The sequence below is a fragment of the Rhinopithecus roxellana genome, chromosome 5 (genome assembly GCF_007565055.1).
Source record: "Rhinopithecus roxellana isolate Shanxi Qingling chromosome 5, ASM756505v1, whole genome shotgun sequence".
Lineage (NCBI taxonomy): Eukaryota > Metazoa > Chordata > Mammalia > Primates > Cercopithecidae > Rhinopithecus > Rhinopithecus roxellana.
Window position 1 is genome coordinate 20,880,578 of NC_044553.1, and position 11,300 is coordinate 20,891,877.

The following is an 11,300-nucleotide window of genomic DNA, read 5'->3' on the forward strand; positions in this document are numbered from 1 at the left end:
TGAGCCACAATTTATGCCTGAATATGTGATGCGCTTTTCCTCCAAAAATTATCCATCGGAAAAAAAGCCACCTTATATTTAAGGTCTAATAAGTCTCTCATATTACAGGAAACAAGAATATATTGTATTATGAAGACATATTACCTCCATCAATGCCAGTTTTGAAGCTTACAGAGGCCCCTTGACAGAATTAGTTAAAAAAAAAAGGAGGCAAAGAAATTTCACATCAATTTAGTGATTATTCCTGGGTGTATGACCTCACAGTTTTAAATGCAAAATGTTGATTTAAACAAGTTTTTAATTGATTTTTAGAGATCACTTGACAAAGCCAACAAGCCAACAAATAGGGGGTTATATTGTGGAAATCACACATCTATAAACCTATGAGATGAATTTGAAAAGCCCAGCTGCCTAATATTATGCAAATGGACACTTGTGGCTTGGGGGAACAACATAGTAAATGCACCACACACAGATGTAAACTTAAACCTTGAACTACAAGTGTAACTACAATATAAAACAGTATGGATGACTCTCATGAGCATAATATTGACTAAAGGAAACTAGACACAAATAACTCTTACATAAAATTCAAAAGCAGGTACCTTTAAACTGCTGTGGTAGGAGTCAGGATAATGGTTTCCCTCTGAAGAGGAAAAGGGTGGGGCTTCTGGGGCACTGGTTTGTAATGAGGGCCAGAGTCGTTCTGTTGGCTCACTTCGAGCAAAATCAATGAGCCAAACACGAATGATTTGTGCCTTTTTCTGTATATGTATGTTTTACTTAAATGAATTTTTTTTTTTTTTTTTTTTGAGACGGAGTCTCGCTCTGTCGCCCAGGCTGGAGTGCAGTGGCTCGATCTCCGCTCACTGCAAGCTCCGCCTTTCAGGTTCACACCCTTCTCCTGACTCAGCCTCCCGAGTAGCTGGGACTACAGGCGCCCACCACCATGCCCGGCTAATTTTTTTGTATTTTTAGTAGAGTCGGGGTTTCACCGTGTTAACCAGAATGGTCACGAGCTCCTGACCTCGTGATCCGCCCACCTCAGCCTCCCAAAGTGCTGGGATTACAGGCGTGAGCCACCGCGCCCGGCTGAAACTTTTAAAAAATACTACACTTTGAGCAATTTAGAGCTAAAGATGATATGTTCTGGAAATCTGTTTTATTTATGTGACTCTGAAGGTGGCTCCAGTGATGGCAGGGATGATGTAATGATGCAAATGAAGAGTGAATAATTTTTTTTGATGACGTGTGTAGAACAGAAAAGCCATGTTTTTATTTTGTGGTGCCCAGGCTGGTCTTGAACTCCTGATCTCAGGTGATCCTCCTGCCTTCACCTCCCAAAGTGCTGGGATTAACAGGCATGAGCCACCACATCCAGCCAGAAAAGCTATGCTTCTAAATTGATCTATTCTATTAGAATGTGTGATTCAGAATAAATATGTAATTTAATTCCTAAATTACCAAATTTGAATTTTAAAGTAGACATTTCACTATTTCATTCTAATTCTTCTAATTTGTATCTAAGTTGGTCAAAAAGTGTGTTGTGGGTTCTCTCATTGGCAAACTGTAGCGTGGCCTTGTTTGGTGGGATTTTTTTTTTTTTTGAGAAGCAGTTTGAGCTCACCTTCTGCATGTTTAGTTCTAGGTGCAATGTTTTAAAGGGAAGACTTATATTATGAAGCTAGCTCAGAAGAGGGTAACTAGAGTACTGAGGAGTTCCTACTTGGAAGGGCTGTAAGGTAAGATAAATCTTGGTGTAGAGAGTGTTTATGAATATGGGAAAGGCTGTCAGGTGCAAAGAGGCTGGTACAGTCAGCTGGATCCAGGGAAGAGAACTAGGATGCATGAGTGCAGGGCACACTTCAAGCCAGTATTAGGAAGAATTTCATAATGACTGGAGCTCATTAGAAGGGAGATGAGATATCTTCAGATTAATCCCCATAGATTCAAGAATCCCTTAGATTAATCCCCTAGAAGATTCTGGGATAATCTGGATAATTATTTGCTAGAGATGTGGGTGGAAGGGATTTCTTCAATGGATCAGGTCTTTTTATGATTTCTCCCAACCTCAAGAGCTCATGATGTCATGGTTCCTTTCTTAGCTGTCTCCAGCTGGTCAGCTCTGTGTCTGCAAAGTTTAGAAGGTGAAGAGCTTGTTTGTGAAGTGGTCCACACCATAGAGTCAAGCCATTTTGGCCCCAACCAGGAGCCAGGATAATCTGGTTTGATTCTTGACAGGAATCAAATGAGCCAAAATAACATTTGTTCTCTTAGTTATTTTTTCTAGGTCAAACTTCTGAACCACTGGTGTGTTTTGTTTAGCTTAGAAATTAAAACAAGAGCTTGTTGCCCACATTTAAAAATAAGGAATTTTTTTTTTTTTTCCTGAACTTCAGATTCCTGGGTTTTTTTTGAAAAGCCTGTGGTTAGGCAATGCTGGACCCCACTCCCACAGGCAGCGATGGGGTCCCTGTGTTTCTTGCATTCTGTAGAGGGGCTGGCATTCCTGGGCTCACTGGGCAACCCCCCAACTTCTTCCCTTATTCACTCACATTATCTGCCTGGCCCCAGAAGCTGTTGAGCTTGCAATCTCTTTTCTAAGAAATATTAATAGTTTTCCTTTCTTTTGCACGTAATTTCAGTTGCCTTTAAAATCAATTAAATTTACAGTGATTAGTCCATGGTAATGAAAAAACAGAGTCTAGTGCCTGTCAATTTTATATTCCAAGTAAAAGTGACCCTAAGAAGAACTGGTAGAATATCTGCTCACTTGCTTTTCAATGTGACTTTAGAATTCTATTTTTCTTGTGGCCTTAATCTCTTTGCTCCTTACTTTCTTCATCTGTAAAATAAAGTTACTGCAGTAACAGACAACTACTTCAAGAATAGTTTTTGTGGATTAAATAAGGTCATGCTGGGAAGCACTTACATCAGTGCCTAGCAGATAGAATGCTCTCAGTAAACATTTATTAAAAAGAGGGAGTATAATGAAGGAATGATCTAAAATTCATATTGTCTAAAATATGCTCAGTAGAATACATTGAGCTAGAAATCTCAAAATATTTGCTGTGGCAATAAATTGACAAACATTTCAATAATTTAGCTGCTATTGTGTTTGGTGGGATTCATAAAGGGCACGCCATTGTCATGTTCACTTTCCAGCTCTCCTGCACCAACCCAGCGATTACCATAGCCCTAGAAGGAGCTCTGTTAGGCTGGGGATGATCACTTGATGAGGCTGGTGTCCTCTAAAAAGTGGTAATAGTATCCCCACTTGCTTATCTAGGATATCTCTTGAGGAAATTGTCTTCAAAAAGAGAAGCAAGACTAAAATCTAAACAAATGAACAAACCAAATAGTTAATTCCTTTTGGAATAAATGGAACAGCAAAAGTCTTTCAGGTATTAACTTGGAGTCAGCCAAACTCAAGGTTAAGGGCACAGTCTTCCAAGATTGTCAAGTCTCCCCAAGACTTCTGACACCACTGACAAGTTTGGGAGTCCCCAGGGCCATCCTCACATGAGAAAAGGTAACAACAAATTTAGGGGTTCCCATGGACTCCCTCAGGTTTGATAAATTGCCAGAATGACTCACCGAATGCAGGAAAGCACCATACTTAAAATTACAGTTTTATTATAGCAAAAGGACACAAATTAGAGCCAGCCAAAGGAAGAGACACATGGGACAGGATTTGAGACTCAGAGGGTCACAAATGTAAAGCTTCAGTGTCCTCAGGGATGTGTTACCCTCCTGTTGTTGAAATGTGGTAATGTGCAGCATTGTCAGCCTATGAAGGTCACTGTCTTAGTCACTTTGTGCTGCTCCAATAAAATATCATAGACTATGTACTATGCATAAAGAACACATATTTATTTTTCACAGTTCTGGAGGCTGGGAAGTCCGAGCTCAAGGTGCCAGTGTCTGGTGAGGGCCCTCTCCTCATAGGTGATACTGTCTCAGTGACCTTAGAAGGCAGAAGACCAGAAGAGAGCAAACTCACTCCTTCAAGCCCTTTTATAAGGATCCTAATTCCATCCACGAGGGCTCTGCCCTTATGCCTGAATCTACTCCAAAAGGCCCCACCTCTTAATACTATCACATTGGTGATTACATTTCAACACATAAATTTTGGGGGGACATTCAGATCATAGCAGTCACCAAATATCAGTGTCCAGAGTTTTTATTGGGATTTCATTATGTAGGCATGATTGATGGAATCCTTGACCAGCTGATTACCTGATTCAGTGCCCCAACCCTGTAATCTCACTGGGCTTTCAAGGTAGCCAGCTTTCACCCTTAGTCATCTATGAGCACAAACTCTCCAGGGGCCCACAATGAGTCACCTCATCAGCATAAGAGGGGTCCACCATGAATAACAAAGGCACTGCTATCACTCAGGAAATTCCAAGGATTTAGAGATTCAAAGGCTAGACTGCTGCTCTTTGGGTGGAGTTAATTCTTGACTACACAGGCACCTACTTGGGGCAGGCAGCCTCTGTCTGAGATGGTCCCCACTGACCTCCAAGTGACTGAACCAAGTGACTCATTTCTGGCAAATAGAATACTAAAAATGTGATGGATATCATTCTGGGATTAGGGTACAGAAAGGCTCTGACTTCCTTCCCCATTATTCACCATCTTCTTCTTTTGCTTCTTGCATTGAGGAAGGCAACTGCTATGGAGAGGCCCATGTGGAAGGAAGTGAGGGAGGCCTCTGGCCAACAGTCCAGGAGGAACTGAAGCCCTCAGTCCAACAGCCTGTGTGGAACTGAATCCTGCAAACAACTCTGTGTGTGAGCTTGGAAGTGGATCCATACTCAGTCAAACCTTGAGATGGGACCCCCATGCCCTGCTGACACTTGATTGTGGTCCCAGCTAGGCCACTGCTGAAGTCTTGACTCAGAGAAACTATGATATAGTAAATGTTGTTTCAAGTTGGTAAGTTTTGGGATAACTTTTTATATAGTGATAATTTTTATATACTTTAAAATAACACATTGCCTTATCCTTTGCTTACACTTTTCTCTTGGAACTCTGCTTGCCCATATATTACAAATACCTTTCAGATCATGGGCTGAAAGGTGGATTATGGGTGCAGTGTTTAAATTTAGCAATGTCATTTATGACTGTTCATATGAGTTTTGCTGCATAAAATGTTGATATTAATTTGTTTCCCTCTAAGACATTCTTAAAGTTTACCTCTCAGTATTTTCTTTGTAGTCAATTAATATAAGATGAATGTAGTTTGTAGGTTTTGCCTTTCTTAATTCGTATACAAAACACACAATGTCTAACTATTGTTATTTAAAGATTAACTAGGAGGAGGTGATGGAAACTGTTTAGGGTCACCTTCTTTACACATTAGGTCTATTTGCCCTAACTTGAGTATATATTAAACTAGTGGGGGATTGAGCTACACAAAAATACTACTTGGTGAGAATTTTTTTTAATACAAATACTCAACTCTGAAGTTATGTTTTTTGTGGAAAGCTATCACTTTGGAATTTGAATTTTCTTGGAGCTAAGCCACTGGTAGTTGTAAAAACTACACCTGTAAATTTGTTCCCTAGAAGATACTTTCGTTTAGTGACCACTTGTTTCTCTGTGGATAAATTCAATTATAAATTACAATCGAATTGACTTTTTCATAGCATCCTTCACTCTCCAAGTATCTCAAGTCCTCTGTGAATTATAAAGTAATTACAGTGCTCAAAGGACAGTTTCATAATTGTGTCCATGAGTACAGACTTTCTCTATGTTCGAGAAGGGCTCATTCCCAGCCAGGAACATTAAGTTGGATTTTATTGAGACTGGGGACTGCTGGTCCAGACAGCTGGGTGATCCCCTGTGCTATTTTGAAAAGTATCCTGGGATCTTTAATTTCCACCTGGATGGTCAGGGAGGTGAGAGAACGGCCCTCACTGGGTGTGACCTTGTATCCCACTTGGGGTCTTGAACCAGGGGACCCCCAACCCCAGAGGTGAGATGTGCAATATGGTCAATTATACAGCCTCTTAATTATTTTTGCTGAATCTCAAGTGTATTCTCATGGCCTGTACTCCCCCATGTGGGTTCAGATGGTGACCAAGAAGAAATGTTAGAAAATTCCCAGAGAGCCATTTCATGAGAATGTTTTCATTGGTTTGTGCCTGAAACTGTTTTGTTTTTGTTGCTGCTTTTTAATAACATTTTTTTCTTTCTGTGGGGTCATTTGTGTAATACACAGGTGAGGAACACTCAAGGTTATTTGGTCACGTGCCACAGCTTTCCTTTGGCATATCTGCAATGAAGGAGTCTTTCTGTCTTTCTCCTTTTGTTCCTTATCATGTGTTAGCTTGGCACAGCTGACTGAGCTGTTAAGTGATTACTGCATATTTTGCACCTCACCTTGAGAGGCTTTGGTATAAAAAGGTGCTAATTAAGTTGAAGCTCCTGGCCCTCTTGCCTATGCGGGCCCCAGGAAGCAAAGCAAAAAGACCTTAGGGAGCTGGAGCTTGTGTGTGTCTGTGTGTGTGTGTGTGTGTGTGTCTGTGTGTGTGTGTGTGTTTGGTTTTCAGCATTTTGAGGAATTGTTACTGGAGCTTATAAAATAATTGTTTTAGACCTATAAACACAGCAAATTCTTCAAACTATGTATGAGGTTGACTCAAAAAGCCACATAAAGGTAGCTTGGCAAATCAACTAACTGTTGATCAGTTTGTGGCGATCGTAAGTCTATATATGCTGGATTTGAATATTTTCTGTATTTAAAGAAAAATAAGTACATTCTAAGAATAGTTGTCATCTCCCTCTCTAGACTTGCCTCGTAGATATTTGAAATGGGGATTAACATATTTAAGAGTAGCAGGAAGTGCTATTTTATCAGTGTCTGGAATGGGAGGTGAATTCACGTCCCTGCCTGGACTTGTTGACTAGCTTGCTGGGTTGTGAGAACCACGGCATTCTCCTGGGAATTGGTTCCAGGGCACTGACTGCATTTCTTCTGAAGCTAAAGCACTTAGCTTTGCTTCCATGCCTTTTAATATAATTTGTAGGCTTCAGCAGATTTCTAAAGTACACCACTTGATATCTTTCACAGCTCAAGGTAAATTCTGCAGCACGAACTTACAGAAGTTTTTTTCTTTTACCCGGGGTGAGAACGTACTTTTTTCTAGTGCTATTTTTTTTTTTTTCTGGGATCCTTTCATCTGTTTACATGAATTCCACTTTTTCTTGCTGTATTAAAAAAAATCACCTAAGCTGTCTACATAGGTGTGAAACTTTTGGTTGTGATTTCCTTGAAGTTAGTTGGAACTGGAACTTTTTTTTTCTGTATCCTGAATGGCTCACACATTCCCTAACACAGAATGGGTACTCGGTGAACAGTTGTTGAATCAGTGAACAGTAATGGATCAGTTCTGTCAGACAATGGATTGAATTATTTTTACACACTTAGTTCACTCATGGACTGAATTAACCTACTCATGGGCTGTTTGGGGCATCAAGCGATATTTATACATTTCTGGAGAATGTGGAATCACCTGGGTTAACAGTGTATGCAGGTGACATTCGATTGCAAGGGCCCAAGGAACTATGGTTGAATTCTGCTTGGGCATAGGCCATTTTCCACCAGCAAAGTTATGAGAACCTTTTTTTTTTTTTTTTTGGTAACTGATATGAAATTTTCAGTTCTGAATGACATCCAGAAACTCTCCTTCTGCAGCAAATGAATAAAATGTTTTGAGGGAATTTGAGAGGAGGGTTGGTCTTTTATCTCTCACCTCTAGCAGGAGGATGCTTGCAGTCTCTTAAGAGATGTTCTCTTTATGAAATGGTGGAAGGACAGAAGCATCAGCCAGTCCATTCATGCTTGGGGACAGAGAGGGAGCTCAGAGCCTAGGGGAGCACAGGTCATTCTAATGAATGACAGCTGTAATAATAAAGACATGCCATCTATGCTACTTTTTGCAGAAACCAGAAACATCCTTGTGAAAGTTAAAGGGAAAAGAAAAATGTGTACTTTGAGGGGGGTGTTAACAGGGGACAGGAGGTGGCGACATAAAGACTGGTTTAATGTGTCTCGTTGTAGCCCCTAAGGCTTTACCTGACCCCATCACTGTCACAACACCTTCTCCGGGACTGACAGTCTTGGTAATTGATGGGTTGGTGGGGGCTGTTTTCTGCAAACACATGAAGGCAAGAGGGAATACTCTGGCCCCCACCTCCCCACGCCTGGCATGGGGGACCTGGAGGCGAGCAGACACAAGGCCCGGCGGTGTTGAGGGGAGAAGGAATCAATTCTGTCAACCAGACTGCCCAGCTACTGTCAGGCGCTAGGACCTTTCACCCGCTCTTTGGAGTCATTAGAACTCCCAAATCTCTTTGCAGGCCTTTTCTATTAGACACATACTCCCATGTTTTGATTTTTTGCTCCCAAAGTCATTTTTTAAAATAATTACCTGCATCGAACCACACTTACCATCTGTGGACTGAGAGCGGGCAAATGATTTATTAGTCTTGGTTTCTAATGGTGTTGAGCAGCGTGGGATTGATCTTGCTGGTGACACACTCGGTGGTTGCACCGATGGGTGGGAGGGTCAATGTCAGGATGAAGCTTCTTGTGGAGCTGACATGCACGTGGGGACCCGGGGTTTGGTGTTTCGTCGGCAGACTGTGACATTGCAAAAGTGGAGTCTCAAATCAGGGTGGGTAACAGGAGGCAGGAAAAGCAGTGAGGGAGCTTCTTGGGATGTTTTACTTTAAGCAGAAAGTAAGACTTCATGAAAAGAGGAGACAGAATATGCAACTCAAATCATTGCCAAGAAGGCTCTGGGTTTCTTCTGTGCACACTGCCTGCCTTGTATTCAAGGGTTTGACTGTGCAGAGGCTAGTCATGTTGGGGGACCCTGAGCACTACACTTGGCATTTGGGTGTATCCTGATGTACATCCAAATCAAGATATCCATCAATATAGCCATTTCCACTGCTTGACATTAGGTTTTGGGGCTAGTTTTTTAAAGATCAGTGACTGAATTGTAGCTCGGCTGATTGGATGTGTCTTCTTGGAGACTCACCTGTCCTCCCCGATGAGATGCTGACTACACAACAGCAGTCACTGTGCTGGGCACATGGGCAGAGTTCAGGAGACGTGGCTTCCTTCCTTCTTCTTTCATTTCTTCCTGCCCAGAACAACAAGGCTGAGACTGATAATAAAATTCCTGGAACATGGAGAAACTAACGTGGGGAGAAAAGCAGAAATGTATTGCGACTTCCATGGGCTTTGGGCATTTTTGGACCTCCCCCTTCTCTTTTCCATAAAAAATGCATTTTAAGACATATTGGTATAAAGATAGAATTATTCATAGTACATATTAAAATTTTTCCACTACCTAAAAGTTTGTGATTTTATTGTCTTCTTGTTTTTAAAATAAACTAAAATATTTTCAAAGGTCCTTAGAAGAACTGTGGGCCCTGGGCTCGGTGCCTGCTGTGCCTGATAAATCAGGCCTGGAGAAGAGACATCAGTGACATTTTAGTGTCAGGTAGAAAATGTAAAATATCATGATTGTTTTCCAATGATATACTAAGTAAGACACATAAGATGTGTTTTAATTTTTTTTCTTGATGTATGCTGTGGTCCTTTAGTTATAAATGCTGAATATTGTTAAAAGATAAACTAAGGCACAATAAAAATTTAAAGAGTTTATTTGAGCAAACAATGATTTGTTATAGAAACACCAGGGATTCATCGAGGTCCTGTTGTTCACTGCACAGAAAGCCAATCACCGAGACAATGAATATTGCCAAGGAAGAAGGCTTTAATCAGGTGCTGCTGTCCAGGAGATGGGAGATCAGTCTCAAGTCCACCTCCCTGACTGATTAAAACTAGGGGTTAGCAGGGAAGAAATGTAACAATATGTAAGAAAACAGGAACTAGGGAGGGGCAAGGAAGAAATCATGAAGAATGAGGGGCCTGACATCTCATTGCATGTGATGATCTGGTGAGTTTCAGTTCTTTGATACTCTTTGAGAGGTCTGGGGTTCCTTTCCTGTGGAAGGAACTCAGATAAAACAAATGTAAGTTTGAAGCTGTAAGATCAGAAGGATCAAATTCTATGTTGATCTAAAAAATGTCCATGGGACTGCTGGGTCAGTTTCAGATTCATGAATCAGGCAGCTCCAAACTAAAAGTGGTTCAGTGCCTATGCTGAAGAAAGGAAGAGACAGGCTTTTGTAGAGTGAACGAGGAAACAACAGAAATGAAATATTTGATTGGTTACAGCTAAAACTTGCCTCATTTGGTCTATCCTGCTGAGAAGTCCTCAGTTATATAATTATAAATTTGTTGGCTGCTTCTGATTGTTTGAGCTTCAGTTCTGGTTTTCTAATATGGGCATTTACAGAAATAGCTCATGCTAAGTTTTGTTTATGTTTGCAAATCAAGCAAGATTAAGGTCATTAATGAAGCCTAACTGGCTTTGCCTGCTCAGGGCATCTTCAAGCCTGGTTTTCATTTTAATTTACTGTAACAGTACTTTAGATTTGTAAGGTAAAGTTAGAATCCATCTTTGTTGACTCCAAAATATACTCTGAAGTTTGAACTTTTTAATAACTCCCTGATATGTCTTAACTTTTTTTGTAGGTATGACTGTCATCTAAATTTCCAAGTTCTTTTTTTTTTGAGACAGAGTCTCACTGTGTTACCCAGGCTGGAGTGCAGTGATGCGATCTCAGCTCACTGTAACCTCCACCTTCCATGTTCAAGAGATTCTCGTACCTCAGCCTCCTGAGTAGCTGGGATTACAGGCGTGTGCTGCTATGGCCAGTTAATTTTTGTATTTTTAGTAGAGATGGGTTTTCACTGTGCTGGCCAGGCTGGTCTTGAATTCCTGACCTCATATGATCTCCCTGCCTTAGCCTCCCAAAGTGCTGGGATTATAGGCATGAGCCATGCCTGGCCTCCAAGTTCTTTGTAGTAAGTACTTAGTACTTTAGACTTCTTAAGCTTTTTCCTCCTACTTAGCTGAAATTTTGTATCCTTTAAGTACTTACTACAGAGAACTTGGAAATTTAGGTGACAGTCATACCTACAAATCAAGTTATTATGGATAAGTTATAGCGTTATTTAACTTATTATGGGTAAGTTATAGTGTTACTTAACAATCAGTATGCTACTTAGGAAAAAAACTTCTGAGCTCTATGCAAAAAAGCCTGTTGTAAAGCAAATAATTCCATCTAAGGTATTTGCTTGTCACTTTGGGTTGTTTTTCCAATTATTGAAACGTTTAAACTGAATGCATCTCTATTCTTCCTAGCCT

At 40.7% G+C, this 11,300-nt stretch overlaps 1 long non-coding RNA gene across 2 annotated transcripts in view; it reads left to right on the plus strand.

Moving 5' to 3' along the window:
* LOC115897748 overlaps positions 1 to 5,634 on the plus strand; it is a 103,635-nt gene extending 98,001 nt beyond the window's left edge. For both annotated transcript variants that reach the window (XR_004057542.1, XR_004057543.1), the window contains exons 2-3: positions 1,643 to 1,742; positions 4,672 to 5,634. This is a non-coding gene — a long non-coding RNA (uncharacterized LOC115897748). The remainder of the gene's footprint in view (positions 1 to 1,642; positions 1,743 to 4,671) is intronic.
* Positions 5,635 to 11,300: the final 5,666 nt, after the last annotated feature.